Source organism: Styela clava, chromosome 13 (assembly GCF_964204865.1).
Source record: "Styela clava chromosome 13, kaStyClav1.hap1.2, whole genome shotgun sequence".
Classification (NCBI taxonomy): Eukaryota; Metazoa; Chordata; class Ascidiacea; order Stolidobranchia; family Styelidae; genus Styela; species Styela clava.
The window spans coordinates 3,270,633-3,296,119 of NC_135262.1; the positions used below are offsets into that span (position 1 = coordinate 3,270,633).

The 25,487-nt window shown below is 41.1% G+C and overlaps 46 non-coding genes across 46 annotated transcripts; all 46 read right to left on the minus strand.

The window, feature by feature from the left end:
- Positions 1–75: 75 nt before the first annotated feature.
- Trnat-ugu (transfer RNA threonine (anticodon UGU)) lies at positions 76–148 on the minus strand. Its single transcript has one exon. It is a non-coding gene; the product is annotated as a tRNA-Thr (tRNA).
- A 290-nt stretch (positions 149–438) lies between these two features.
- Trnat-ugu (transfer RNA threonine (anticodon UGU)) lies at positions 439–511 on the minus strand. Its single transcript has one exon. It is a non-coding gene; the product is annotated as a tRNA-Thr (tRNA).
- A 752-nt stretch (positions 512–1,263) lies between these two features.
- On the minus strand, positions 1,264–1,336 carry Trnat-cgu (transfer RNA threonine (anticodon CGU)). Its single transcript has one exon. It is a non-coding gene; the product is annotated as a tRNA-Thr (tRNA).
- A 463-nt stretch (positions 1,337–1,799) lies between these two features.
- Positions 1,800–1,872, minus strand: Trnat-ugu (transfer RNA threonine (anticodon UGU)). The gene has a single exon. It is a non-coding gene; the product is annotated as a tRNA-Thr (tRNA).
- Positions 1,873–2,728: 856 nt separating this feature from the next.
- On the minus strand, positions 2,729–2,801 carry Trnar-ccu (transfer RNA arginine (anticodon CCU)). Its single transcript has one exon. It is a non-coding gene; the product is annotated as a tRNA-Arg (tRNA).
- A 336-nt stretch (positions 2,802–3,137) lies between these two features.
- Trnat-cgu (transfer RNA threonine (anticodon CGU)) lies at positions 3,138–3,210 on the minus strand. The gene has a single exon. It is a non-coding gene; the product is annotated as a tRNA-Thr (tRNA).
- A 1,986-nt stretch (positions 3,211–5,196) lies between these two features.
- Trnaa-ugc (transfer RNA alanine (anticodon UGC)) lies at positions 5,197–5,269 on the minus strand. The gene has a single exon. It is a non-coding gene; the product is annotated as a tRNA-Thr (tRNA).
- Positions 5,270–5,452: 183 nt separating this feature from the next.
- Positions 5,453–5,525, minus strand: Trnat-ugu (transfer RNA threonine (anticodon UGU)). The gene has a single exon. It is a non-coding gene; the product is annotated as a tRNA-Thr (tRNA).
- A 199-nt stretch (positions 5,526–5,724) lies between these two features.
- Positions 5,725–5,797, minus strand: Trnat-cgu (transfer RNA threonine (anticodon CGU)). The gene has a single exon. It is a non-coding gene; the product is annotated as a tRNA-Thr (tRNA).
- A 335-nt stretch (positions 5,798–6,132) lies between these two features.
- Positions 6,133–6,205, minus strand: Trnat-cgu (transfer RNA threonine (anticodon CGU)). The gene has a single exon. It is a non-coding gene; the product is annotated as a tRNA-Thr (tRNA).
- Positions 6,206–6,668: 463 nt separating this feature from the next.
- On the minus strand, positions 6,669–6,741 carry Trnat-ugu (transfer RNA threonine (anticodon UGU)). The gene has a single exon. It is a non-coding gene; the product is annotated as a tRNA-Thr (tRNA).
- Positions 6,742–7,597: 856 nt separating this feature from the next.
- Positions 7,598–7,670, minus strand: Trnar-ccu (transfer RNA arginine (anticodon CCU)). The gene has a single exon. It is a non-coding gene; the product is annotated as a tRNA-Arg (tRNA).
- Positions 7,671–8,006: 336 nt separating this feature from the next.
- Positions 8,007–8,079, minus strand: Trnat-cgu (transfer RNA threonine (anticodon CGU)). Its single transcript has one exon. It is a non-coding gene; the product is annotated as a tRNA-Thr (tRNA).
- Positions 8,080–10,065: 1,986 nt separating this feature from the next.
- Positions 10,066–10,138, minus strand: Trnat-ugu (transfer RNA threonine (anticodon UGU)). The gene has a single exon. It is a non-coding gene; the product is annotated as a tRNA-Thr (tRNA).
- A 183-nt stretch (positions 10,139–10,321) lies between these two features.
- Positions 10,322–10,394, minus strand: Trnat-ugu (transfer RNA threonine (anticodon UGU)). The gene has a single exon. It is a non-coding gene; the product is annotated as a tRNA-Thr (tRNA).
- Positions 10,395–10,593: 199 nt separating this feature from the next.
- On the minus strand, positions 10,594–10,666 carry Trnat-cgu (transfer RNA threonine (anticodon CGU)). The gene has a single exon. It is a non-coding gene; the product is annotated as a tRNA-Thr (tRNA).
- A 335-nt stretch (positions 10,667–11,001) lies between these two features.
- Trnat-cgu (transfer RNA threonine (anticodon CGU)) lies at positions 11,002–11,074 on the minus strand. Its single transcript has one exon. It is a non-coding gene; the product is annotated as a tRNA-Thr (tRNA).
- Positions 11,075–11,537: 463 nt separating this feature from the next.
- Trnat-ugu (transfer RNA threonine (anticodon UGU)) lies at positions 11,538–11,610 on the minus strand. The gene has a single exon. It is a non-coding gene; the product is annotated as a tRNA-Thr (tRNA).
- Positions 11,611–12,229: 619 nt separating this feature from the next.
- Trnat-ugu (transfer RNA threonine (anticodon UGU)) lies at positions 12,230–12,302 on the minus strand. Its single transcript has one exon. It is a non-coding gene; the product is annotated as a tRNA-Thr (tRNA).
- A 184-nt stretch (positions 12,303–12,486) lies between these two features.
- Trnat-ugu (transfer RNA threonine (anticodon UGU)) lies at positions 12,487–12,559 on the minus strand. Its single transcript has one exon. It is a non-coding gene; the product is annotated as a tRNA-Thr (tRNA).
- Positions 12,560–13,166: 607 nt separating this feature from the next.
- On the minus strand, positions 13,167–13,239 carry Trnat-cgu (transfer RNA threonine (anticodon CGU)). Its single transcript has one exon. It is a non-coding gene; the product is annotated as a tRNA-Thr (tRNA).
- Positions 13,240–15,224: 1,985 nt separating this feature from the next.
- Positions 15,225–15,297, minus strand: Trnaa-ugc (transfer RNA alanine (anticodon UGC)). Its single transcript has one exon. It is a non-coding gene; the product is annotated as a tRNA-Thr (tRNA).
- Positions 15,298–15,480: 183 nt separating this feature from the next.
- Positions 15,481–15,553, minus strand: Trnat-ugu (transfer RNA threonine (anticodon UGU)). The gene has a single exon. It is a non-coding gene; the product is annotated as a tRNA-Thr (tRNA).
- A 200-nt stretch (positions 15,554–15,753) lies between these two features.
- Trnat-ugu (transfer RNA threonine (anticodon UGU)) lies at positions 15,754–15,826 on the minus strand. Its single transcript has one exon. It is a non-coding gene; the product is annotated as a tRNA-Thr (tRNA).
- A 336-nt stretch (positions 15,827–16,162) lies between these two features.
- Trnat-cgu (transfer RNA threonine (anticodon CGU)) lies at positions 16,163–16,235 on the minus strand. The gene has a single exon. It is a non-coding gene; the product is annotated as a tRNA-Thr (tRNA).
- A 463-nt stretch (positions 16,236–16,698) lies between these two features.
- On the minus strand, positions 16,699–16,771 carry Trnat-cgu (transfer RNA threonine (anticodon CGU)). The gene has a single exon. It is a non-coding gene; the product is annotated as a tRNA-Thr (tRNA).
- A 257-nt stretch (positions 16,772–17,028) lies between these two features.
- Positions 17,029–17,101, minus strand: Trnat-cgu (transfer RNA threonine (anticodon CGU)). The gene has a single exon. It is a non-coding gene; the product is annotated as a tRNA-Thr (tRNA).
- Positions 17,102–17,565: 464 nt separating this feature from the next.
- Positions 17,566–17,638, minus strand: Trnat-ugu (transfer RNA threonine (anticodon UGU)). The gene has a single exon. It is a non-coding gene; the product is annotated as a tRNA-Thr (tRNA).
- Positions 17,639–17,895: 257 nt separating this feature from the next.
- Positions 17,896–17,968, minus strand: Trnat-cgu (transfer RNA threonine (anticodon CGU)). The gene has a single exon. It is a non-coding gene; the product is annotated as a tRNA-Thr (tRNA).
- Positions 17,969–18,791: 823 nt separating this feature from the next.
- On the minus strand, positions 18,792–18,864 carry Trnat-ugu (transfer RNA threonine (anticodon UGU)). The gene has a single exon. It is a non-coding gene; the product is annotated as a tRNA-Thr (tRNA).
- A 291-nt stretch (positions 18,865–19,155) lies between these two features.
- On the minus strand, positions 19,156–19,228 carry Trnat-cgu (transfer RNA threonine (anticodon CGU)). Its single transcript has one exon. It is a non-coding gene; the product is annotated as a tRNA-Thr (tRNA).
- A 335-nt stretch (positions 19,229–19,563) lies between these two features.
- On the minus strand, positions 19,564–19,636 carry Trnat-cgu (transfer RNA threonine (anticodon CGU)). The gene has a single exon. It is a non-coding gene; the product is annotated as a tRNA-Thr (tRNA).
- A 641-nt stretch (positions 19,637–20,277) lies between these two features.
- Trnaa-ugc (transfer RNA alanine (anticodon UGC)) lies at positions 20,278–20,350 on the minus strand. The gene has a single exon. It is a non-coding gene; the product is annotated as a tRNA-Ala (tRNA).
- Positions 20,351–20,534: 184 nt separating this feature from the next.
- Positions 20,535–20,607, minus strand: Trnat-ugu (transfer RNA threonine (anticodon UGU)). The gene has a single exon. It is a non-coding gene; the product is annotated as a tRNA-Thr (tRNA).
- A 197-nt stretch (positions 20,608–20,804) lies between these two features.
- Positions 20,805–20,877, minus strand: Trnat-cgu (transfer RNA threonine (anticodon CGU)). Its single transcript has one exon. It is a non-coding gene; the product is annotated as a tRNA-Thr (tRNA).
- Positions 20,878–21,213: 336 nt separating this feature from the next.
- Trnat-cgu (transfer RNA threonine (anticodon CGU)) lies at positions 21,214–21,286 on the minus strand. Its single transcript has one exon. It is a non-coding gene; the product is annotated as a tRNA-Thr (tRNA).
- A 100-nt stretch (positions 21,287–21,386) lies between these two features.
- Trnat-ugu (transfer RNA threonine (anticodon UGU)) lies at positions 21,387–21,459 on the minus strand. The gene has a single exon. It is a non-coding gene; the product is annotated as a tRNA-Thr (tRNA).
- A 183-nt stretch (positions 21,460–21,642) lies between these two features.
- On the minus strand, positions 21,643–21,715 carry Trnat-ugu (transfer RNA threonine (anticodon UGU)). The gene has a single exon. It is a non-coding gene; the product is annotated as a tRNA-Thr (tRNA).
- A 184-nt stretch (positions 21,716–21,899) lies between these two features.
- On the minus strand, positions 21,900–21,972 carry Trnat-ugu (transfer RNA threonine (anticodon UGU)). The gene has a single exon. It is a non-coding gene; the product is annotated as a tRNA-Thr (tRNA).
- A 251-nt stretch (positions 21,973–22,223) lies between these two features.
- On the minus strand, positions 22,224–22,296 carry Trnat-cgu (transfer RNA threonine (anticodon CGU)). The gene has a single exon. It is a non-coding gene; the product is annotated as a tRNA-Thr (tRNA).
- A 464-nt stretch (positions 22,297–22,760) lies between these two features.
- Trnat-ugu (transfer RNA threonine (anticodon UGU)) lies at positions 22,761–22,833 on the minus strand. The gene has a single exon. It is a non-coding gene; the product is annotated as a tRNA-Thr (tRNA).
- Positions 22,834–23,016: 183 nt separating this feature from the next.
- On the minus strand, positions 23,017–23,089 carry Trnat-ugu (transfer RNA threonine (anticodon UGU)). Its single transcript has one exon. It is a non-coding gene; the product is annotated as a tRNA-Thr (tRNA).
- A 183-nt stretch (positions 23,090–23,272) lies between these two features.
- On the minus strand, positions 23,273–23,345 carry Trnat-ugu (transfer RNA threonine (anticodon UGU)). The gene has a single exon. It is a non-coding gene; the product is annotated as a tRNA-Thr (tRNA).
- A 293-nt stretch (positions 23,346–23,638) lies between these two features.
- On the minus strand, positions 23,639–23,711 carry Trnat-cgu (transfer RNA threonine (anticodon CGU)). The gene has a single exon. It is a non-coding gene; the product is annotated as a tRNA-Thr (tRNA).
- Positions 23,712–24,021: 310 nt separating this feature from the next.
- On the minus strand, positions 24,022–24,094 carry Trnat-cgu (transfer RNA threonine (anticodon CGU)). The gene has a single exon. It is a non-coding gene; the product is annotated as a tRNA-Thr (tRNA).
- Positions 24,095–24,917: 823 nt separating this feature from the next.
- On the minus strand, positions 24,918–24,990 carry Trnat-ugu (transfer RNA threonine (anticodon UGU)). Its single transcript has one exon. It is a non-coding gene; the product is annotated as a tRNA-Thr (tRNA).
- Positions 24,991–25,487: the final 497 nt, after the last annotated feature.

Genomic DNA, 25,487 nt, shown 5'->3' on the forward strand with positions numbered 1-25,487 from the left:
CTAGATTTCGTTAAATAGTTGGTATTTTTTTATTTTTTCTTGAAAGATAGACATAAAAACAAAAGCGACATCCAATGCCACCAGTGAGAATCGAACTCACGACCCCTGGTTTACAAGACCAGTGCTCTAACTACTGAGCTATGGCGGCGACTGAAGAGACTGAAACAAGACAATGTGTGGATTTGATTAACTACTTTCACTCGTTCGGATTTGATTGATTGGTTGATAGAGCAAAAGCAGCTAAAGACAGCAATTAAGCCACCAGTGAGGATCGAACTCGCGACCCCTGCTTTATGAGAGCAGTGCACTAACAAATGAACTATGGCGTTGACTGAAACTATGCATGGAACAAGATAAGGTGTAGATTTCATTGACTAATTGTAAGGTTTGTTATTTCATTTACTCGATAGATAAGACATAAAAAAAACAAAGAACCAAAGCCACCAGTGAGGATCGAATTCACGACCCCTGGTTTACGGGACCAGTGCCCTAACCACTGAACTATGGCGGCGACTAAAATCGCGAATGAAACAAGACAATGTGTGGATTTGATTAACTAAATTCACTCGTTCGGATCCGATTGTCGCCAACTGAAACTATGCACGGAGCAAGACAATGTATAGATTTCATTAACTATGAATGTCCCTTTTTCAATTTCGGGATAGATAGACAACACAAAGGGAGCATCCAAAGCCTCCAGCGAAGATCGAACTCACGACCCTTGGTTTACGAGAGCAATGCATTAACCAATGAACTACGGCGTCGACTAAAATTATGCATGCAACAAGATAATGTATAAATTTCATTAACTAATTGTGAGGTTTGTTGTTTCATCTACTCGATAGATGAACATCAAAAAAATCGGAACCAAAGCCACCAGTGAGGATCAAACTCACGACCCCTGGTTTACAAGACCAGCGCCCTAACAACTAAAATCGCGGATGAAACAAGACAATGTGTGGATTTGATTAACTAATTTCACTTGTTCGGATCCGATTGGCGCCAACTGAAACTATGCATGGAGCAAGACAATGTATAGATTTCATTAACTATGAATGTCATTTTTTCAATTTCTTGATAGATAGACAACACAAAGGGAGCATCCAAAGCCTCCAGTGAGGATTGAACTCACGACCCTTGGTTTACAAGACCAGCGCCCTAACAGCTGAGCTATGGCTGCGACTGAAAACGCGGGTGGAACATGACAATGTGTGGATTTGATTGATTGGTTGATAAAGCAAAAGCAGTCAAAGACAACAAAACAGCCGCCAGCGAGATTTGAACTCGCGAACCCTGCTTTACGAGAGCAGTTGTCTAACCACTGAGCTATGGCGGCGTCGAAAATGCAAATGGAACGAAAACATTTATAGATTCCAATAACTAATTGCCATTTTCTTATTTTCTCGATAGATACACATCACGGAACGAGCATACAAAGCCACCAGTGAGTATCAAACTCACGACCCCTGGTTTACAAGACCAGTGCTCTAATTACGGATGTATGGCGGTTACTGAAAAGACCGTTGGAAAAGGACAATGTATAGATTTGATTTACTACTTTCACTCGTTCGGATTTGATTGATTGGTTGATAGAGCAAAAGCAGTTAAAGACAGCAATTAAGCCATCAGTGAGGATTGAACTCCCGACCCCTGCTTTATGAGAGCAGTGCACTAACCAACGAACTATGGCGTTGACTGAAACTATGCATGGAACAATATAATGTGTAGATTTCATTACCTAATTGTAAAGTTTGTTGTTTCATTTACTCGATAGATGGACATCAAAAAACTAGGACCAAAGCCACCAGTGAGGATCGAACTCACGACCCCTGGTTTACAAGACCAGTGCTCTAACCACTGAGCTATGGCGGCGACTGTAAACGCTAAATAAACAAGACAATGTGTGGATTTGATTATCCACTCCCACTCGTTTGGATTTTAATGATTGGTATATAAAGCAAAAGCAGTTAAAGACAGCAATAAAGCCATCAGCGAGATTTAAACTTGCGACCCCTGCTTTACGAGAGGAGTACTCTAACCACTGAGCTATGGCGGAAAATTAAAATACGGTTTAACTAAGTGTCATTTTTTTAAGTTCTTGATAGTTTAACATCACAAAGGGAGCATCCAAAGTCACCAGTGAAAATCGAACTCACGACCCCTGGTTTACAAGACCAGCGCCGTAACAACTGAGCAATGGCGGCAAATGCAAACGCAAATAAACAAGACAATGTGTGAATTTGATTAACTACTTTCACTCTTTCGGAATTGATTGATTGGTGGATATAACAAGAGAAGCCGTCCAAAACAGCAATAAAGTCACCAGCGCGATTCCAACTCGCGACTCCTGCTTTACAAGAGAAGTGCACTAACCAATGAACTATGGCGTCGACTGAAACTATGCGTGGAAGAAGATAATGTATAGATTTCGTTAAATAATTGTCAATTTTCTATTTTCTTGAAAGACAGACATAAACAAAAGGGACATGGTAAGCCACCAGTGAGGATTGAATTCGCGACCCCTGCTTTACGAGAGCAGTGCACTAACCAATGACCTATTACGTCGACTGAAACTATGCATAAAACAAGATAATGTATAGATTTCATTAACTAATTGTAAGGTTTGTTGTTTCCTTTACTCGATAGATAAACATTAAAAAAATCGCAACCAATAATTGTCATTTTTTTATTTTCTTGAAAGACAGACATAAACAAAAGGGACAACCAAAGCCACCAGTGAGGATCGAATTCACGATCCCTGGTTTAGGGGACCAGTGCCCTATCCACTGTGCTATGGCGGCGACTAAAATCGCGAATGAAACAAGACAATGTGTGGATTTGATTAACTACTTTCACTCGTTCGGATCCGATTGGCGCCAACTGAAACTATGCATGGAGCAAGACAATGTATAGATTTCATTAACTATGAATGTCATTTTTTTAACTTCTTGATAGATAGACAACACAAAGGGAGCATCTAAAGCCTCCAGTGAGGATCGAACTCACGACCCTTGGTTTACAAGATCAGCGCCCTAACAGCTGAGCTAAGGCTGCGACTGAAAACGCGGTTGGAACATGACAATGTGTGGATTTGATTGATTGGTTGAAAAAGCAAAAGCAGTCAAATACAACAATACAGCCACCAGCGAGACTCGAACTCGCGACCCCTGCTTTACGAGAGCAGTGCTCTAACCACTGAGCTATGGCGGCGTCGATAATACAACGGAACAAAACAGTTTATAGATTTCAATGACTAATTGCCATTTTCTTATTTTCTTGACAGATAGACATCGCGGAACGAGCATGCAAAGCCACCAGTGAGGATCGAACTCACGACCCCTGGTTTACAAGACCAGTGCTCTAATTACGGATGTATATCGGCTACTGAAAATACCGTTGGAAAAGAACAATGTATAGATTTGATTCACTACTTTCACTCGTTCGGATTTGATTGATTGGTTGATAGAGCAAAAGCAGTTAAAGACAGCAATACAGCCACCAGCGAGATTCGAACTCGCAATCCCTGGTTTACAAGACCAGTGCTCTAATTACGGATGTATATCGGCTACCGAAAAGACCGTTGGAAAAGGACAATGTATAGATTTGATTAACTACCTTCACTCGTTCGGATTTGACGGATTGTTAGATATACCATAAAAAGACGTCTAGAACAGCAATAAAGCCACCTGCTCGGTTACAACCCGCGACTCCTGCCTTACGAGAGCATTGCACTAACCATTGAACTATGGCGTCGAATGAAGCTATACATAAAAGAAGATAAGGTATAGATTTCGTTAAATAGTTGTTATTATTCAATTTTCTCGGAAGATAGACATAAACAAAAGGGACATCCAGAGCCACCAGTGAGGATCGAACTCACGACCCCTGGTTTACAAGACCAGTGCTCCAATTACGGATATATATCGGCTACTGAAAAGACCGTTGAAAAAGGATAATGTATAGATTTGATTAACTACTTTCACTCGTTCGGATTTGATTGATTGGTTGATAGAGCAAAAGCAGCTAAAGACAGCAATTAAGCCACCAGTGAGGATCGAACTCGCGACCCCTGCTTTATGAGAGCAGTGCACTAACCAATGAACTATGGCGATGACTGAAACTATGCATGGAACAAGATAATGTGTAGACTTCATTAACTAATTGTAAGGTTTGTTGTTTCATTTACTCGATAGATGAACATCAAAAAACTAGGAACCAAAGCCACCAGTGAGGATCGAACTCACGAGCCCTGGTGATTTTCTACTTTCACTCGTTCGGATTTGATTGATTGGTTGATAGAGCAAAAGCAGTTAAAGACAGCAATTAAGCCACCAGTGAGGATCGAACTCCCGACCCCTGCTTTATGAGAGCAGTGCACTAACCAACGAACTATGGCGTCGACTGAAACTATCCATGGAACAAGATAATGAGTAGATTTCATTAACTAATTTTAAGGTTTGTTGTTTCATTTACTCGATAGATGGACATCAAAGAACTAGGAACCAAAGCCACCAGTGGGGATATAACTCACGACCCCTGGTTTACGAGATCAGTGCACTAACCACTGAGCTATGGCGGAAAATTAAAATACGGTTTAACTAAGTGTCATTTTTTTAAGTTCTTGATAGATTAACATCACAAAGGGAGCATCCAAAGACACCAGTGAAAATCGAAGTCACGACCCCTAGTTTACAAGACCAGCGCCCTAACAACTGAGCTATGGCGGCAACTGCAAACGCAAATGAAACAAGACAATGTGTGAATTTGATTAACTACTTTCACTCTTTCGGATTTGATTGATTGGTGGATATAACAAGACAAGCCGTCCAAAACAGCAATAAATTCACCAGCGCGTTTCCAACTCGCGACTCCTGCTTCACGAGAGAAGTGCACTAATCAATGAACTATGGCGTCGACTGAAACTATGCGTGGAAGAAGATAATGTATGGATTTCGTTAAATAATTGTCAATTTTTTATTTTCTTGAAAGACAGACATAAACAAAAGTGACTTGGTAAGCGACCAGTGAGGATTGAACCCACGTCCCCTGTTTTACGAGAGCAGTGCACTAACCAATGAACTATTACGTCGACTGAAAATATGCATGAAACAAGATAATGTATAGATTTCATTAAATAATTGTAAGGTTTGTTGTTTCATTTACTCGATAGATAAACATTAAAAAAATCGGAACCAAAGCCACCAGTGAGGATCGAACTCACGACCCCTGGTTTACAAGACCAGTGCTCTAACCACTGAGCTATGGCGGCGACCGAACACGCAAAGGAAACAAGACATTGTGTGGATTTGATTAACTAATTCAACTCGTTCGGATTTGATTGGCGCCGACTGCAACTATGCATGGAACAAGATTATGTATAGATTTCATTAACTAATTGTAAGGTTTGTTGTTTCATTTATTCGATAGTTAAACATAAAAAAATGGGAACCAAAGCCACCAGTGAGGATCGAACTCACGACCCCTGGTTTACAAGACCAGTGCTCTAACCACTGAGCTATGGCGGCGACTGAAAACGCTAATGAAACAAGACAATGTTTGGATTTGATTAATTAATTCCACTCGTTCGGATTTGATTGGCGCCGACTATGGCGCCGACTGAAACTATTCATGGAACAAGATAATGTATAGATTTCAGTAACTAATTGTCAGGTGTGTTGTTTCATTTTCTCGATAGATAAGACATAAAAAAAAACAAAGAACCAAAGCCACCAGTGAGGATCGAACTCACGACCCCTGGTTTACGGGACCAGTGCCCTAACCACTGAACTATGGCGGCGACTAAAATCGCGAATGAAACAATACAATGTGTGGATTTGATTAACTAATTTCACTCGTTCGGATCCGATTGGCGCCAACTAGAACTATGCAAGGAGCAAGACAATGTATAGATTTCATTAACTATGAATGTCTTTTTTTAATTTCTTGATAGATAAACAACACAAAGGGAGCATCCAAAGCCTCCAGTGAGGATCGACCTCTCGACACTTGGTTTACAATACCAGCGCCCTAACAGCTGAGCTATGGCTGCGACTGAAAACGCGGGTGGAACATGACAATGTGTGGATTTGATTGATTTGTTGATAAAGCAAAAGCAGTCAAAGACAACAATACAGCCACCAGCGAGATTCGAACTTGCGACCCCTGCTTTACGAGAGCAGTGCTCTAACCACTGAGCTATGGCGGCGTCGAAAATGCAAATGGAACGAAAACATTTATAGATTCCAATAACTAATTGCCATTTTCTTATTTTCTCGATAGATACACATCACGGAACGAGCATACAAAGCCACCAGTGAGTATCAAACTCACGACCCCTGGTTTACAAGACCAGTGCTCTAATTACGGATGTATGGCGGTTACTGAAAAGACCGTTGGAAAAGGACAATGTATAGATTTGATTTACTACTTTCACTCGTTCGGATTTGATTGATTGGTTGATAGAGCAAAAGCAGTTAAAGACAGCAATTAAGCCATCAGTGAGGATTGAACTCCCGACCCCTGCTTTATGAGAGCAGTGCACTAACCAACGAACTATGGCGTTGACTGAAACTATGCATGGAACAATATAATGTGTAGATTTCATTACCTAATTGTAAAGTTTGTTGTTTCATTTACTCGATAGATGGACATCAAAAAACTAGGACCAAAGCCACCAGTGAGGATCGAACTCACGACCCCTGGTTTACAAGACCAGTGCTCTAACCACTGAGCTATGGCGGCGACTGTAAACGCTAAATAAACAAGACAATGTGTGGATTTGATTATCCACTCCCACTCGTTTGGATTTTAATGATTGGTATATAAAGCAAAAGCAGTTAAAGACAGCAATAAAGCCATCAGCGAGATTTAAACTTGCGACCCCTGCTTTACGAGAGGAGTACTCTAACCACTGAGCTATGGCGGAAAATTAAAATACGGTTTAACTAAGTGTCATTTTTTTAAGTTCTTGATAGTTTAACATCACAAAGGGAGCATCCAAAGTCACCAGTGAAAATCGAACTCACGACCCCTGGTTTACAAGACCAGCGCCGTAACAACTGAGCAATGGCGGCAAATGCAAACGCAAATAAACAAGACAATGTGTGAATTTGATTAACTACTTTCACTCTTTCGGAATTGATTGATTGGTGGATATAACAAGAGAAGCCGTCCAAAACAGCAATAAAGTCACCAGCGCGATTCCAACTCGCGACTCCTGCTTTACAAGAGAAGTGCACTAACCAATGAACTATGGCGTCGACTGAAACTATGCGTGGAAGAAGATAATGTATAGATTTCGTTAAATAATTGTCAATTTTCTATTTTCTTGAAAGACAGACATAAACAAAAGGGACATGGTAAGCCACCAGTGAGGATTGAATTCGCGACCCCTGCTTTACGAGAGCAGTGCACTAACCAATGACCTATTACGTCGACTGAAACTATGCATAAAACAAGATAATGTATAGATTTCATTAACTAATTGTAAGGTTTGTTGTTTCCTTTACTCGATAGATAAACATTAAAAAAATCGCAACCAATAATTGTCATTTTTTTATTTTCTTGAAAGACAGACATAAACAAAAGGGACAACCAAAGCCACCAGTGAGGATCGAATTCACGATCCCTGGTTTAGGGGACCAGTGCCCTATCCACTGTGCTATGGCGGCGACTAAAATCGCGAATGAAACAAGACAATGTGTGGATTTGATTAACTACTTTCACTCGTTCGGATCCGATTGGCGCCAACTGAAACTATGCATGGAGCAAGACAATGTATAGATTTCATTAACTATGAATGTCATTTTTTTAACTTCTTGATAGATAGACAACACAAAGGGAGCATCTAAAGCCTCCAGTGAGGATCGAACTCACGACCCTTGGTTTACAAGACCAGCGCCCTAACAGCTGAGCTAAGGCTGCGACTGAAAACGCGGTTGGAACATGACAATGTGTGGATTTGATTGATTGGTTGAAAAAGCAAAAGCAGTCAAATACAACAATACAGCCACCAGCGAGACTCGAACTCGCGACCCCTGCTTTACGAGAGCAGTGCTCTAACCACTGAGCTATGGCGGCGTCGATAATACAACGGAACAAAACAGTTTATAGATTTCAATGACTAATTGCCATTTTCTTATTTTCTTGACAGATAGACATCGCGGAACGAGCATGCAAAGCCACCAGTGAGGATCGAACTCACGACCCCTGGTTTACAAGACCAGTGCTCTAATTACGGATGTATATCGGCTACTGAAAATACCGTTGGAAAAGAACAATGTATAGATTTGATTCACTACTTTCACTCGTTCGGATTTGATTGATTGGTTGATAGAGCAAAAGCAGTTAAAGACAGCAATACAGCCACCAGCGAGATTCGAACTCGCAATCCCTGGTTTACAAGACCAGTGCTCTAATTACGGATGTATATCGGCTACCGAAAAGACCGTTGGAAAAGGACAATGTATAGATTTGATTAACTACCTTCACTCGTTCGGATTTGACGGATTGTTAGATATACCATAAAAAGACGTCTAGAACAGCAATAAAGCCACCTGCTCGGTTACAACCCGCGACTCCTGCCTTACGAGAGCATTGCACTAACCATTGAACTATGGCGTCGAATGAAGCTATACATAAAAGAAGATAAGGTATAGATTTCGTTAAATAGTTGTTATTATTCAATTTTCTCGGAAGATAGACATAAACAAAAGGGACATCCAGAGCCACCAGTGAGGATCGAACTCACGACCCCTGGTTTACAAGACCAGTGCTCCAATTACGGATATATATCGGCTACTGAAAAGACCGTTGAAAAAGGATAATGTATAGATTTGATTAACTACTTTCACTCGTTCGGATTTGATTGATTGGTTGATAGAGCAAAAGCAGCTAAAGACAGCAATTAAGCCACCAGTGAGGATCGAACTCGCGACCCCTGCTTTATGAGAGCAGTGCACTAACCAATGAACTATGGCGATGACTGAAACTATGCATGGAACAAGATAATGTGTAGACTTCATTAACTAATTGTAAGGTTTGTTGTTTCATTTACTCGATAGATGAACATCAAAAAACTAGGAACCAAAGCCACCAGTGAGGATCGAACTCACGAGCCCTGGTGATTTTCTACTTTCACTCGTTCGGATTTGATTGATTGGTTGATAGAGCAAAAGCAGTTAAAGACAGCAATTAAGCCACCAGTGAGGATCGAACTCCCGACCCCTGCTTTATGAGAGCAGTGCACTAACCAACGAACTATGGCGTCGACTGAAACTATCCATGGAACAAGATAATGAGTAGATTTCATTAACTAATTTTAAGGTTTGTTGTTTCATTTACTCGATAGATGGACATCAAAGAACTAGGAACCAAAGCCACCAGTGGGGATATAACTCACGACCCCTGGTTTACGAGATCAGTGCACTAACCACTGAGCTATGGCGGAAAATTAAAATACGGTTTAACTAAGTGTCATTTTTTTAAGTTCTTGATAGATTAACATCACAAAGGGAGCATCCAAAGACACCAGTGAAAATCGAAGTCACGACCCCTAGTTTACAAGACCAGCGCCCTAACAACTGAGCTATGGCGGCAACTGCAAACGCAAATGAAACAAGACAATGTGTGAATTTGATTAACTACTTTCACTCTTTCGGATTTGATTGATTGGTGGATATAACAAGACAAGCCGTCCAAAACAGCAATAAATTCACCAGCGCGTTTCCAACTCGCGACTCCTGCTTCACGAGAGAAGTGCACTAATCAATGAACTATGGCGTCGACTGAAACTATGCGTGGAAGAAGATAATGTATGGATTTCGTTAAATAATTGTCAATTTTTTATTTTATTGAAAGACAGACATAAACAAAAGTGACTTGGTAAGCGACCAGTGAGGATTGAACCCACGTCCCCTGTTTTACGAGAGCAGTGCACTAACCAATGAACTATTACGTCGACTGAAAATATGCATGAAACAAGATAATGTATAGATTTCATTAAATAATTGTAAGGTTTGTTGTTTCATTTACTCGATAGATAAACATTAAAAAAATCGGAACCAAAGCCACCAGTGAGGATCGAACTCACGACCCCTGGTTTACAAGACCAGTGCTCTAACCACTGAGCTATGGCGGCGACCGAACACGCAAAGGAAACAAGACATTGTGTGGATTTGATTAACTAATTCAACTCGTTCGGATTTGATTGGCGCCGACTGCAACTATGCATGGAACAAGATTATGTATAGATTTCATTAACTAATTGTAAGGTTTGTTGTTTCATTTATTCGATAGTTAAACATAAAAAAATGGGAACCAAAGCCACCAGTGAGGATCGAACTCACGACCCCTGGTTTACAAGACCAGTGCTCTAACCACTGAGCTATGGCGGCGACTGAAAACGCTAATGAAACAAGACAATGTTTGGATTTGATTAATTAATTCCACTCGTTCGGATTTGATTGGCGCCGACTATGGCGCCGACTGAAACTATTCATGGAACAAGATAATGTATAGATTTCAGTAACTAATTGTCAGGTGTGTTGTTTCATTTTCTCGATAGATAAGACATAAAAAAAAACAAAGAACCAAAGCCACCAGTGAGGATCGAACTCACGACCCCTGGTTTACGGGACCAGTGCCCTAACCACTGAACTATGGCGGCGACTAAAATCGCGAATGAAACAATACAATGTGTGGATTTGATTAACTAATTTCACTCGTTCGGATCCGATTGGCGCCAACTAGAACTATGCAAGGAGCAAGACAATGTATAGATTTCATTAACTATGAATGTCTTTTTTTAATTTCTTGATAGATAGACAACACAAAGGGAGCATCCAAAGCCTCCAGTGAGGATCGACGTCTCGACACTTGGTTTACAATACCAGCGCCCTAACAGCTGAGCTATGGCTGCGACTGAAAACGCGGGTGGAACATGACAATGTGTGGATTTGATTGATTTGTTGATAAAGCAAAAGCAGTCAAAGACAACAATACAGCCACCAGCGAGATTCGAACTTGCGACCCCTGCTTTACGAGAGCAGTGCTCTAACCACTGAGCTATGGCGGCGTCGAAAATCAAATGGAACAAAACAATTTATAGATTTCAATAACTAATTGCCATTTTCTTATTTTCTCGATAGATACACATCACGGAACGAGCATGCAAAGCCACCAGTGAGTATCAAACTCACGACCCCTGGTTTACAAGACCAGTGCTCTAATTACGGATGTATGGCGGTTACTGAAAAGACCGTTGGAAAAGGACAATGTATAGATTTAATTTACTACTTTCACTCGTTCAGATTTGATTGATTGGTTGATAGAGCAAAAGCAGTTAATGACAGCAATTAAGCCATCATTGAGGATTGAACTCCCGACCCCTGCTTTATGAGAGCAGTGCACTAACCAACGAACTATGGCGTTGACTGAAACTATGCATGGAGCAATATAATGTGTAGATTTCATTAACTAATTGTAAAGTTTGTTGTTTCATTTACTCGATAGATGGACATCAAAAAACTAGGAACCAAAGCCACCAGTGAAGATCGAATTTACGACCCCTGGTTCACAAAACCAGTGCTCTAACCACTGAGCTATGGCGGCGACTGTAAACGCTAGATAAACAAGACAATGTGCGGATTTGATTATCCACTTCCACTCGTTTGGATTTTGATGATTGGTATATAAAGCAAAAGAAGTTAAAGGCAGCAATAAATCCATCAGCGAGATTTAAACTTGCGACCCCTGCTTTACGAGAGGAGTGCTCTAACCACTGAGCTTTGGTGGAAAATTAAAATACGGTTTAACTAAGTGTCATTTTTGTAAGTTCTTGATAGTTTAACATCACAAAGGGAGCATCCAAAGTCACCAGTGAAAATCGAACTCACGACCCTGGTTTACAAGACCAGCGCCGTAACAACTGAGCTATGGCGGCAAATGCAAACGCAAATAAACAAGACAATGTGTGGATTTGATTAACTACTTTCACTTGTTCGGAGTTGATTGATTGGTGGATATACCAAGAGAAGCCGTCCAAAACAGCAATGAAGTCACCAGCGCGGTTCCAACTCGCGACTCATGCTTCACGAAAGCAGTGCACTAACCAATAAACTATGGCGTCGACTAAAACTATCCGTGGAAGAAGATATTGTATAGATTTCGTTAAATAATTGTCATTTTTTTATTTTCTTGAAAGACAGAAATAAACAAAATGGACAACCAAAGCCACCAGTGAGGATCGAACTCACGACCCCTGGTTTACAAGACCAGTGCTCTAGCCACTGAGCTATGGCGGCGATTGAACACGCGAAGGAAACAAGACAATGTGTGGATTTGATTAATCAACTTCACTCGTTCGGATTTGATTGGCGCCGACTGAAACTATGCATGGAACAAAATAATGTATAGATTTCATTAACTAATTGTAAGGTTTGTTGTTTCATGTACTCGATAGATGGACATCAAAAAAATAGGAACCATAGACACCAGTGAGGATTGAACTCACGACCCCTGGTTTACAAGACCAGTGCTGTAACCACTGAGCTATGGCGGCGACTGAAAACGCTAATGAAACAAGATAATGTTTGGATTTGATGAACTAATTCCACTCGTTCGGATTTGATTGGCGCCGACTATGGCGCCGACTGAAACTATTCATAGAACAAGATAATGTATAGATTTCAGTAACTAATTGTCAGGTGTGTTGTTTCATTTACTCGATAGATAAGACATAAAAAAAACAAAGAACCAAAGCCACCAGTGAGGATCGAATTCACGATCCCTGGTTTAGGGGACCAGTGCCATATCCACTGTGCTATGGCGGCGACTAAAATCGCGAATGAAACAAGACAATGTGTGGATTTGATTAACTACTTTCACTCGTTCGGATCCGATTGGCGCCAACTGAAACTATGCATGGAGGAAGACAATGTATAGATTTCATTAACTATGAATGTCATTTTTTTAACTTCTTGATAGATAGACAACACAAAGGGAGCATCTAAAGCCTCCAGTGAGGATCGAACTCACGACCTGTGGTTTACAAGACCAGCGCCCTAACAGCTGAGCTAAGGCTGTGACTGAAAACGCGGTTGGAACATGACAATGTGTGGATTTGATTGATTGGTTGATAAAGCAAAAGCAGTCAAAGGCAACAATACAGCCACCAGCGAGACTCGAACTCGCGACCCCTGCTTTACGAGAGCAGTGCTCTAACCACTGAGCTATGGCGGCGTCGAAAATGCAACGGAACAAAACATTTATAGATTTCAATGACTAATTGCCATTTTCTTATTTTCTTGATAGATAGACATCGCGGAACGAGCATGCAAAGCCACCAGTGAGGATCGAACTCACGACCCCTGGTTTACAAGACCAGTGCTCTAATTACGGATGTATATCGGCTACTGAAAAGACCGTTGGAAAAGGACAATGTATAGATTTGATTCACTACTTTCACCCGTTCGGATTTGATTGATTGGTTGATAGAGCAAAAGCAGTCAAAGACAGCAATACAGCCACCAGCGAGATTCGAACTCGCAATCCCTGGTTTACAAGACCAGTGCTCTAATTACGGATGTATATCGGCTACTGAAAAGACCGTTGGAAAAGGACAATGTATAGATTTGATTAACTACCTTCACTCGTTCGGATTTGACGGATTGTTAGATATACCATAAAAAGACTTCTATAACAGCAATAAAGCCACCTGCTCGGTTACAACCCGCGACTCCTGCCTTACGAGAGCATTGCACTAACCATTGAACTATGGCGTCGACTGAAGCTATACATAAAAGAAGATAAGGTATAGATTTCGTTAAATAGTTGTTATTATTCAATTTTCTCGGAAGATAGACATAAACAAAAGGGACATCCAGAGCCACCAGTGAGGATCGAACTCACGACCCCTGGTTTACAAGACCAGTGCTCTAATTACGGATATATATCGGCTACTGAAAAGACCGTTGAAAAAGGATAATGTATAGATTTGATCAACTACTTTCACTCGTTCGGATTTGATTGATTGGTTGATAGAGCAAAAGCAGCTAAAGACAGCAATTAAGCCACCAGTGAGGATCGAACTCGCGACCCCTGCTTTATGAGAGCAGTGCACTAACCAATGAACTATGGCGATGACTGAAACTATGCATGGAACAAGATAATGTGTAGACTTCATTAACTAATTGTAAGGTTTGTTGTTTCATTTACTCGATAGATGAACCTCAAAAAACTAGGAACCAAAGCCACCAGTGAGGATCGAACTCACAAGCCCTGGTATTTTTCTACTTTCACTCGTTCGGATTTGATTGATTGGTTGATAGAGCAAAAGCAGTTAAAGACAGCAATTAAGCCACCAGTGAGGATCGAACTCCCGACCCCTGCTTTATGAGAGCAGTGCACTAACCAACGAACTATGGCGTCGACTGAAACTATCCATGGAACAAGATAATGAGTAGATTTCATTAACTAATTGTAAGGTTTGTTGTTTCATTTACTCGATAGATGGACATCAAAGAACTAGGAACCAAAGCCACCAGTGAGGATAGAACTCACGACCCCTGGTTTACGAGATCAGTGCACTAACCACTGAGCTATGGCGGAAAATTAAAATACGGTTTAACTAAGTGTCATTTTTTTAAGTTCTTGATAGATTAACATCACAAAGGGAGCATCCAAAGACACCAGTGAAAATCGAAGTCACGACCCCTAGTTTACAAGACCAGCGCCCTAACAACTGAGCTATGGCGACAACTGCAAACGCAAATGAAACAAGACAATGTGTGAATTTGATTAACTACTTTCACTCTTTCGGATTTGATTGATTGGTGGATATAACAAGAGAAGCCGTCCAAAACAGCAATTAATTCACCAGCGCGTTTCCAACTCGCGACTCCTGCTTCACGAGAGAAGTGCACTAATCAATGAACTATGGCGTCGACTGAAACTATGCGTGGAAGAAGATAATGTATGGATTTCGTTAAATAATTGTCAATTTTCTATTTTCTTGAAAGACAGACATAAACAAAAGTGACTTGGTAAGCGACCAGTGAGGATTGAACCCGCGACCCCTGCTTTACGAGAGCAGTGCACTAACCAATGAACTATTACGTCGACTGAAAATATGCATGAAACAAGATAATGTATAGATTTCATTAACTAATTGTAAGGTTTGTTGTTTCATTTACTCGATAGATAAACATTAAAAAAATCGGAACCAAAGCCACCAGTGAGGATCGAACTCACGACCCCTGGTTTACAAGACCAGTGCTCTAACCACTGAGCTATGGCGGCGACTGAACACGCAAAGGAAACAAGACATTGTGTGGATTTGATTAACTAATTCGACTCGTTCGGATTTGATTGGCGCCGACTGCAACTATGCATGGAACAAGATTATGTATAGATTTCATTAACTAATTGTAAGGTTTGTTGTTTCATTTATTCGATAGTTAAACATAAAAAAATGGGAACCAAAGCCACCAGTGAGGATCGAACTCACGACCCCTGGTTTACAAGACCAGTGCTCTAACCACTGAGCTATGGCGGCGACTGAAAACGCTAATGAAACAAGACAATGTTTGGATTTGATTAATTAATTCCACTCGTTCGGATTTGATTGGCGCCGACTATGGTGCCGACTGAAACTATTCATGGAACAAGATAATGTATAGATTTCAGTAACTAATTGTCAGGTGTGTTGTTTCATTTTCTCGATAGATAAGACATAAAAAAAAAACAAAGAACCAAAGCCACCAGTGAGGATCGAACTCACGACCCCTGGTATACAGGACCAGTGCCCTAACCACTGAGCTATTGCGGCGACTAAAATCGCGAATGAAACAATACAATGTGTGGATTTGATTAACTAATTTCACTCGTTCGGATCCGATTGGCGCCAACTAGAACTATGCAAGGAGCAAGACAATGTATAGATTTCATTAACTATGAATGTCATTTTTTTAATTTCTTGATATATAGACAACACAAAGGGAGCATCCAAAGCCTCCAGTGAGTATCGACCTCTCGACACTTGGTTTACAAGACCAGCGCCCTAACAGCTGAGCTATGGCTGCGACTGAAAACGCGGGTGGAACATGACAATGTGTGGATTTGATTGATTTGTTGATAAAGCAAAAGCAGTCAAAGACAACAATACAGCCACCAGCGAGATTCGAACTCGCGACCCCTGCTTTACGAGAGCAGTGCTCTAACCACTGAGCTATGGCGGCGTCGAAAATCAATTGGAACGAAACAATTTATAGATTTCAATAACTAATTGCCATTTTCTTATTTTCTTGATAGATAGACATCACGGATCGAGCATGCAAATCCAACAGTGAGGATCGAACTCACGACCCCTGGTTTACAAGACCAGTGCTCTAATTACGGATGTATGGTGATTACTGAAAAAACCGTTGGAAAAGGACTATGAATAGATTTGATTAACTACTTTCACTCGTTCGGATTCGATTGATTGGTTGATAGAGCAAAAGCAGTTAAAGTCAACAATTAAGCCACCAGTGTGGATCGAACTCGCGACCCCTGCTTTACGAGAGCAGTGCACTAACCAACGAACTATGGCGTTGACTGAAACTATGCATGGAACAAGATAATGTGTAGATTTCATTAACTAATTGTAAGGTTTGTTGTTTCATTTACTCGATAGATGGACATCAAAAAACTAGGACCCAAAGCCACCAGTGAGGATCGAACTCACGACCCCTGGTTTACAAGACCAGTGCTCTAACCACTGAGCTATGGCGGCGACTGAACACGCGAACGAAACAAGACAATATAGATTTCATTAACTATGAATGTCATTTTTTTTATTTCTTTATAGATAGACAATACAAAGGGAGCATCCAAAGCCTCCAGTGAGGATCGAACTCACGACCTTGGGTTTACAAAACCAGCGCCCTAACAGCTGAGCTATGGCTGCGACTGAAAACGCGGGTGGAACATGACAATGTATGGATTTGATTGATTGGTTGATAAAGCAAAAGCAGGCAAATACAACAATACAGCCACCAGCGAGATTCGAACTCGCGACCCCTGCTTTACGAGAGCAGTGCTCTAACCACTGAGCTATGGCGGCGTCGAAAATGCAAATGGAACGAAACAATTTATAGATTTCAATGACTAATTGCCATTTTCTTATTTTCTTGATAGATAGACATCACGGAACAAGCATGCAAAGCCACCAGTGAGGATCGAACTCACGACCCCTGGTTTACAAGACCAGTGCTCTAACTACGGATGTATGGTGATTACTGAAAAAACCGTTGGGAAAGGACTATGAATAGATTTGATTAACTACTTTCACTCGTTCGGATTCGATTGATTGGTTGATAGAGCAAAAGCAGTTAAAGTCAACAATTAAGCCACCAGTGTGGATCGAACTCGCGACCCCTGCTTTACGAGAGCAGTGCACTAACCAACGAACTATGGCGTTGACTGAAACTATGCATGGAACAAGATAATGTGTAGATTTCATTAACTAATTGTAAGGTTTGTTGTTTCATTTACTCGATAGATGGACATCAAAAAACTAGGACCCAAAGCCACCAGTGAGGATCGAACTCACGACCCATGGTTTACAAGACCAGTGCTCTAACCACTGAGCTATGGCGGCGACTGAACACGCGAAGGAAACAAGACAATATAGATTTCATTAACTATGAATGTCATTTTTTTTATTTCTTTATAGATAGACAATACAAAGGGAGCATCCAAAGCCTCCAGTGAGGATCGATCTCACGACCTTGGGTTTACAAAACCAGCGCCCTAACAGCTGAGCTATGGCTGCGACTGAAAACGCGGGTGGAACATGACAATGTATGGATTTGATTGATTGGTTGATAAAGCAAAAGCAGGCAAATACAACAATACAGCCACCAGCGAGATTCGAACTCGCGACCCCTGCTTTACGAGAGCAGTGCTCTAACCACTGAGCTATGGCGGCGTCGAAAATGCAAATGGAACGAAACAATTTATAGATTTCAATGACTAATTGCCATTTTCTTATTTTCTTGATAGATAGACATCACGGAACAAGCATGCAAAGCCACCAGTGAGGATCGAACTCACGACCCCTGGTTTACAAGACCAGTGCTCTAATTACAGATGTATGGCGGCTACTGAAAAGACCGTTGAAACAGGACAATGTATAGATTTGAATAACTACTTTCACTCGTTCGGATTTGACGGATTGTTAGATATACCATAAGAAGCCGTCCAGAAAAGCAATAAAGCCACCTGCTCGGTAACAATTCGCAACTCCTGCTTTACGAGAGCATTGCACTAACCATTGAACTATGGCGTCGAATGAAACTATACATGAAAGAGGCTAAGGTATAGATTTTGTTAAATAGTTGTTATTTTTTAATTTTCTTGAAAGATAGACATAAACAAAGGGATATCCAAAGCCACTAGTAATGATCGAACTCACGACCCCTGGTTTACAAGACCAGTGCTCTAATTGCGGATGTATATCGGCTACTGAAAAGACCGTTGGAAAAGGACAATGTATGGATTTGATTAACTACTTTCACTCGTTCGGATTTGACGGATTGTTAGATATACCATAAGAAGCCGTCCAGAACAGCAATAAAGCCACCTGCTCGGTTACAATTCGCGACTCCTGCTTTACGAGAGCACTGCACTAACCATTGAAATATGGCGTCGATTGAAACTATGCATGGAACAAGATAATATGTAGATTTCGTTAAATAGTTGTTCTTTTTTGATTTTCTCGAAAGATAGACATAAACAAAAGTGACATCCAATGCCACCAGTGAGAATCGAACTCACGACCCCTGGTTTACAAGACCAGTGCTCTAACCACTGAGCTATGGCGGCGACTGAAAAGACTGAAACAAGACAATGTGTGAATTTGATTAACTACTTTCACTCGTTCGGATTTGATTGATTGGTTGATAGAGCAAAAGCAGTTGAAGACAGCAATTAAGCCACCAGTGAGGATCGAACTCGCGACCCCTGCTTTATGAGAGCAGTGCACTTAGCAATGAACTATGGCGTTGACTGAAACTATGCATGGAACAAGGTAATGTGTAGATTTCATTAACTAATTGTAAGGTTTGTTGTTTCATTTACTCGATAGATAAGACATAAAAAAAAACAAAGAACCAAAGCCACCAGTGAGGATCGAATTCACGACCCCTGGTTTACGGAACCAGTGCCCTAACCACTGAGCTATGGCGGCGACTAAAATCGCGAATGAAACACGACAATGTGTGGATTTGATTAACTAATTTCACTCGTTCGGATCCGATTGGCGCCAACTGAAACTATGCATGGAACAAGACAATGTATAGATTTCATTAACTATGAATGTCATTTTTTTATTTCTTTATAGATAGACAATTCAAAGGGAACATCCAAAGCCTCCAGTGAGGATCGAACTCACGACCTTGGGTTTACAAAACCAGCGCCCTAACAGCTGAGCTATGGCTGCGACTGAAAACGCGGGTGGAACATGACAATGTGTGGATTTGATTGATTGGTTGATAAAGCAAAAGCAGGCAAAGACAACAATACAGCCACCAGCGAGATTCGAACTCGCGACCCCTGCTTTACGAGAGCAGTGCTCTAACCACTGAGCTATGGCGGCGTTGAGAATGCAAATGGAACGAAACAATTTATAGATTTCAATGACTAATTGCCATTTTCTTATTTTCTTGATAGATAGACATCACGAAACGAGCATGCAAAGCCACCAGTGAGGATCGAACTCGCGACTCCTATTTAATGAGAGCAGTGCATTAACCAATGAACTATGGCGTTGACTTAAACTATGCATGGAACAAGATTATGTGTAGATTTCATTAACAAATTGTAAGGTTTGATGTTTCATTTACTTGCTAGATGGACATCAAAAAACTAGGAACCAAAGCCACCAGTGAGGATCGAACTCACGAGCCCAGGTTTACAAGACCAGTGCTCTAACCAGTGAGCTGTGGCGGCGACTGAAAACGCTAATGAAACAAGACAATGTGTAGATTTGATTATCTACTTTTACTTGTTCGGATTTGATTTATTGGTGGATATACCAAGAGAAGCCGTCCAAAACAGCAATGAAGTCACCAGCGAGGTTCCAACTCGGGACTCCTGCTTCACGACAGCAGTGCACACACCAATGAACTATGGCGTCGACTGAAACTATCCGTGGAAGAAGATAATGTATAGATTTCGTTAAATAATTGTCATTTTTTTATTTCTTGAAAGACAGACATAAACAAAAGGGACATCCAAAGCCACCAGTGAGGATCGAACTCACGACCCCTGGTTTGCAAGACCAGTGCTCTAACCACTGAGCTATGGCGGCGACTCAACACGCGAAGGAAACAAGATAATGTGTAGATTTGATTAACTAATTTCACTCGTTCGGATTTGATTGGCGCCGACTGAAACTATGCATGGAACAAGATAATGTATAGATTTCATTAACTAATTGTAAGGTTTGTTGTCTCATTTAAACGATAGATGAACATAAAAAAACTAGGAACGAAAGCCACCAGTGAGGATCGAACTCACGACCCCTGGTTTACAAGACCAGTGCTCTAACCACTGAGCTATGGCGGCGACCGAAAACGCTAATGAAACAAGACAATGTTTGGATTTGATTAACTAATTCCATTCGTTTGGATTTGATTGGCGCCGACTATGGCGCCGACTGAAACTATTCATGGAACAAGATAATGTATAGATTTCTGTAACTAATTGTCAGGTGTGTTGTTTCATTTTCTCGACAGATAAGACATAAAAAAACAAAGAACCAAAGCCACCAGTGAGGATCGAACTCACGACCCCTGGTTTACGGGACCAGTGCCCTTACCACTGAGCTATGGCGGCGACTAAAATCGCGAATGAAACAATACAATGTGTCGATTTGATTAACTAATTTCACTCGTGCGGATCCGATTGGCGCCAACTGAAACTATGCATGGAGCAAGACAATGTATAGATTTCATTAACTATGAATGTCATTTTTTTAATTTCTTGATAGATAGACAACACAAAGGGAGCATCCAAAGCCTCCAGTGAGGATCGACCTCACGACACTTGGTTTACAAGACCAGCGCCCTAACAGCTGAGCTATGGCTGTGACTGAAAACGCGGGTGGAACGTGACAATGTGTGGATTTGATTGATTGGTTGATAAAGCAAAAGCAGTCAAAGACAACAATACAGCCACCAGCGAGATTCGAACTCGCGACCCCTGCTTTACGAGAGCAGTGCTCTAACCACTGAGCTATGGCGGCGTCGAAAATGCAGATGGAACGAAACAATTTATATATTTCAATAACTAATTGCCATTTTCTTATTTTCTTGATAGATAGACATCACGGATCGAGCATGCAAAGCCAACAGTGAGGATCGAACTCACGACCCCTGGTTTACAAGACCAGTGCTCTAACCACTGAGCTATGGCGGCGACTGAACACGCGAAGGAAACAAGACATTGTGTGGATTTGATTAACTAATTTAACTCGTTCGGATTTGATTGGCGCCGACTGCAACTATGCATGGAACAAGATAATGTATAGATTTCATTAACTAATTGTAAAGTTTGTTGTTTCATTTTCTCGATAGTTAAACATAAAAAAATTGGAACCAAAGCCACCAGTGAGGATCGAACTCACGACCCCTGGTTTACAAGACCAGTGCTCTAACCATTGAGCTATGGCGGCGACTCAACACGCGAAGGAAACAAGACAATGTGTAGATTTGATTAACTAATTTCACTCGTTCGGATTTGATTGGCGGCGACTGAAACTACGCATGGAACAAGATAATGTATAGATTTCATTAACTAATTGTAAGGTTTGTTGTTTCATTTAAACGATAGATGGACATCAAAAAACTAGGAACCCAAGCCACCAGTGAGGATCGAACTCACGACCCCTGGTTTACAAGACCAGTGCTCTAACCACTGAGCTATGGCGGCGACTGAAAACGCTAATGAAACAAGACAATGTTTGGATTTGATTAACTAATTCCACTCGTTCGGATTTGATTGGCGCCGACTGAAACTATTCATGGAACAAGATAATGTATAGATTTCAGTAACTAATTGTCAGGTGTGTCAGCGCCCTAACAGCTGAGCTATGGCTGCGACTGAAAACGCGGGTGGAACGTGACAATGTGTGGATTTGATTGATTGGTTGATAAAGCAAAAGCAGTCAAAGACAACAATACAGCCACCAGCGAAATTCGAACTCGCGACCCCTGCTTTACGAGAGCAGTGCTCTAACCACTGAGCTATGGCGGCGTCAAAAATGCAGATGGAACGAAACAATTTATAGATTTCAATAACTAATTGCCATTTTCTTATTTTCTTGATAGATAGACATCACGGATCGAGCATGCAAATCTAACAGTGAGGATCGAACTCACGACCCCTGGTTTACAAGACCAGTGCTCTAATTACGGATATATGGTGATTACTGAAAAGACCGTTGGAAAAGGACTATGAATAGATTTGATTAACTACTTTCACTCGTTCGGATTCGATTGATTGGTTGATAGAGCAAAAGCAGTTAAAGACAACAATTAAGCCACCAGTGTGGATCGAACTCGCGACCCCTGCTTTACGAGAGCAGTGCACTAACCAACGAACTATGGCGTTGACTGAAACTATGCATGGAACAAGATAATGTGTAGATTTCATTAACTAATTGTAAGGTTTGTTGTTTCATTTACTCGATAGATGGACATCAAAAAACTAGGAACCAAAGCCACCAGTGAGGATCGAACTCACGACCCCTGGTTTACAAGACCAGTGCTCTAACCACTGAGCTATGGCGGCGACTGAACACGCGAAGGAAACAAGACATTGTGTGGATTTGATTAACTAATTTAACTCGTTCGGATTTGATTGGCGCCGACAGCAACTATGCATGGAACAAGATAATGTATAGATTTCATTAAATAATTGTAAGGTTTGTTGTTTCATTTACTCGATAGTTAAACATAAAAATATTGGAACCAAAGCCACCAGTGAGGATCGAACTCACGACCCCTGGTTTACAAGACCAGTGCTCTAACCACTGAGCTATGGCGGCGACTGAACACGCAAAGGAAACAAGACATTGTGTGGATTTGATTAACTAATTTAACTCGTTCGGATTTGATTGGCGCCGACTGCAACTATGCATGGAACAAGATAATTTATAGATTTCATTAAATAATTGTAAGGTTTGTTGTTTCATTTACTCGATAGTTGAACATAAAAAAATTGGAACCAAAGCCACCAGTGAGGATCGAACTCACGACCCCTGGTTTACAAGACCAGTGCTCTGACCACTGAGCTATGGCGGCGACTGAAAACGCTAATTAAACAAGACAATGTTTGGATTTGATTAACTACTTTCACTCGTTCGGATTCGATTGATTGGTTGATAGAGCAAAAGCAGTTAAAGACAACAATTAGGCCACCAGTGTGGATCGAACTCGCGACCCCTGCTTTACGAGAGCAGTGCACTAACCAACGAACTATGGCGCCGACTGAAACTATTCATGGAACAAGATAATGTATAGATTTCAGTAACTAATTGTCAGGTATGTTGTTTCATTTACTCGATAGTTAAGACATAAAATAAACAAAGAACCAAAGCCTCCAGTGAGGATCGAACTCACGACCCCTGGTTTACGGGACCAGTGCCCTAACCACTGAGCTATGGCGGCGACTAAAATCGCGAATGAAACCAGACAATGTGTGGATTTGATTAACCAGTTCGGATCCGATTGGCGCCAACTGAAACTATGCATGGAGCAAGACAATGTATAGATTTCAATACATATGAATGTCATTTTTTTAATTTCTTGAGAGATAGACGATACAAACGAAGCATCCAAAGCCTCCAGTGAGGATCTAACCCACGACCCTTGGTTTACAAGACCAGCGCCCTAACAACTGAGCTATGGCTGCGACTGAAAACGCGGGTGGAACATGACAATGTGTGGGTTTGATTGATTGATAGATAAAGCAAATTATAGCCACCAGCGAGATTCGAACTCGCGACCCCTGCTTTACGAGAGCAGTGCTCTAACCACTGAGCTATGGCGGCGTCGAAAATGCAAATGGAACGAAACAATTTATAGATTTCAATGACTAATTGCCATTTTCTTATTTTCTTGATAGATAGACATCACGGAACGAGCATGCAAAGCCACCAGCGAGGATCGAACTTACGACCCCTGGTTTACAAGACCTGTGCTCTAATTTCAGATGTATGGCGGCTACTGAAAAGACCGTTGGAACAGGACAATGTATAGATTTGAATAACTACTTTCACTCGTTCGGATTTGACGGATTGTTAGATATGCCATAAGAAGCCGTCCAGAACAGCAATAAAGCCACCTGCTCGGTTACAATTCGCGACTCCTGCTTTACGAGAGCATTGCACTAACCATTGAACTATGGCGTCGAATGAAACTATACATGAAAGAGTCTAAGGTATAGATTTTGTTAAATAGTTGTTATTTTTTAATTTTCTTGAAAGATAGACATAAACAAAGGGATATCCAAAGCCACTAGTGATGATCGAACTCACGACCCCTGGTTTACAAGACCAGTGCTCTAATTGCGGATGTATATCGGCTACTGAAAAGACCGTTGGAAAAGGACAATGTATGGATTTGATTAACTACTTTCACTCGTTCGGATTTGTCGGATTGTTAGATATACCATAAGAAGCCGTCCAGAACAGCAATGAAGCCACCTGCTCGGTTACAACTCGCGACTCCTGCTTTACGAGAGCACTGCACTAACCATTGAACTATGGCGTCGATTGAAACTATGCATAGAACAAGATAATATGTAGATTTCGTTAAATAGTTGTTCTTTTTTGATTTTCTTGAAAGATAGACATAAACAAAAGCGACATCCAATGCCACCAGTGAGAATCGAACTCACGACCCCTGGTTTACAAGACCAGTGCTCTAACCACTGAGCTATGGCGGCGACTGAAAAGACTGAAACAAGACAATGTGTGGATTTGATTAACTACTTTCACTCGTTCGGATTTGATTGATTGGTTGATAGAGCAAAAGCAGTTAAAGACAGCAATTAAGCCACCAGTGAGGATCGAACTCGCGACCCCTGCTTTATGAAAGCAGTGCACTAACCAATGAACTATGGCGTTGACTGAAACTATGCATGGAACAAGGTAATGTGTAGATTTCATTAACTAATTGTAAGGTTTGTTGTTTCATTTACTCGATAGATAAGACATAAAAAAAAACAAAGAACCAAAGCCACCAGTGAGGATCGAATTCACGACCAGTGCCCTAACCACTGAGCTATGGCGGCGACTAAAATCGCGAATGAAACACGACAATGTGTGGATTTGATTAAATAATTTCACTCGTTCGGATCCGATTGGCGCCAACTGAAACTATGCATGGAACAAGACAATGTATAGATTTCATTAACTATGAATGTCATTTTTTTTTATTTCT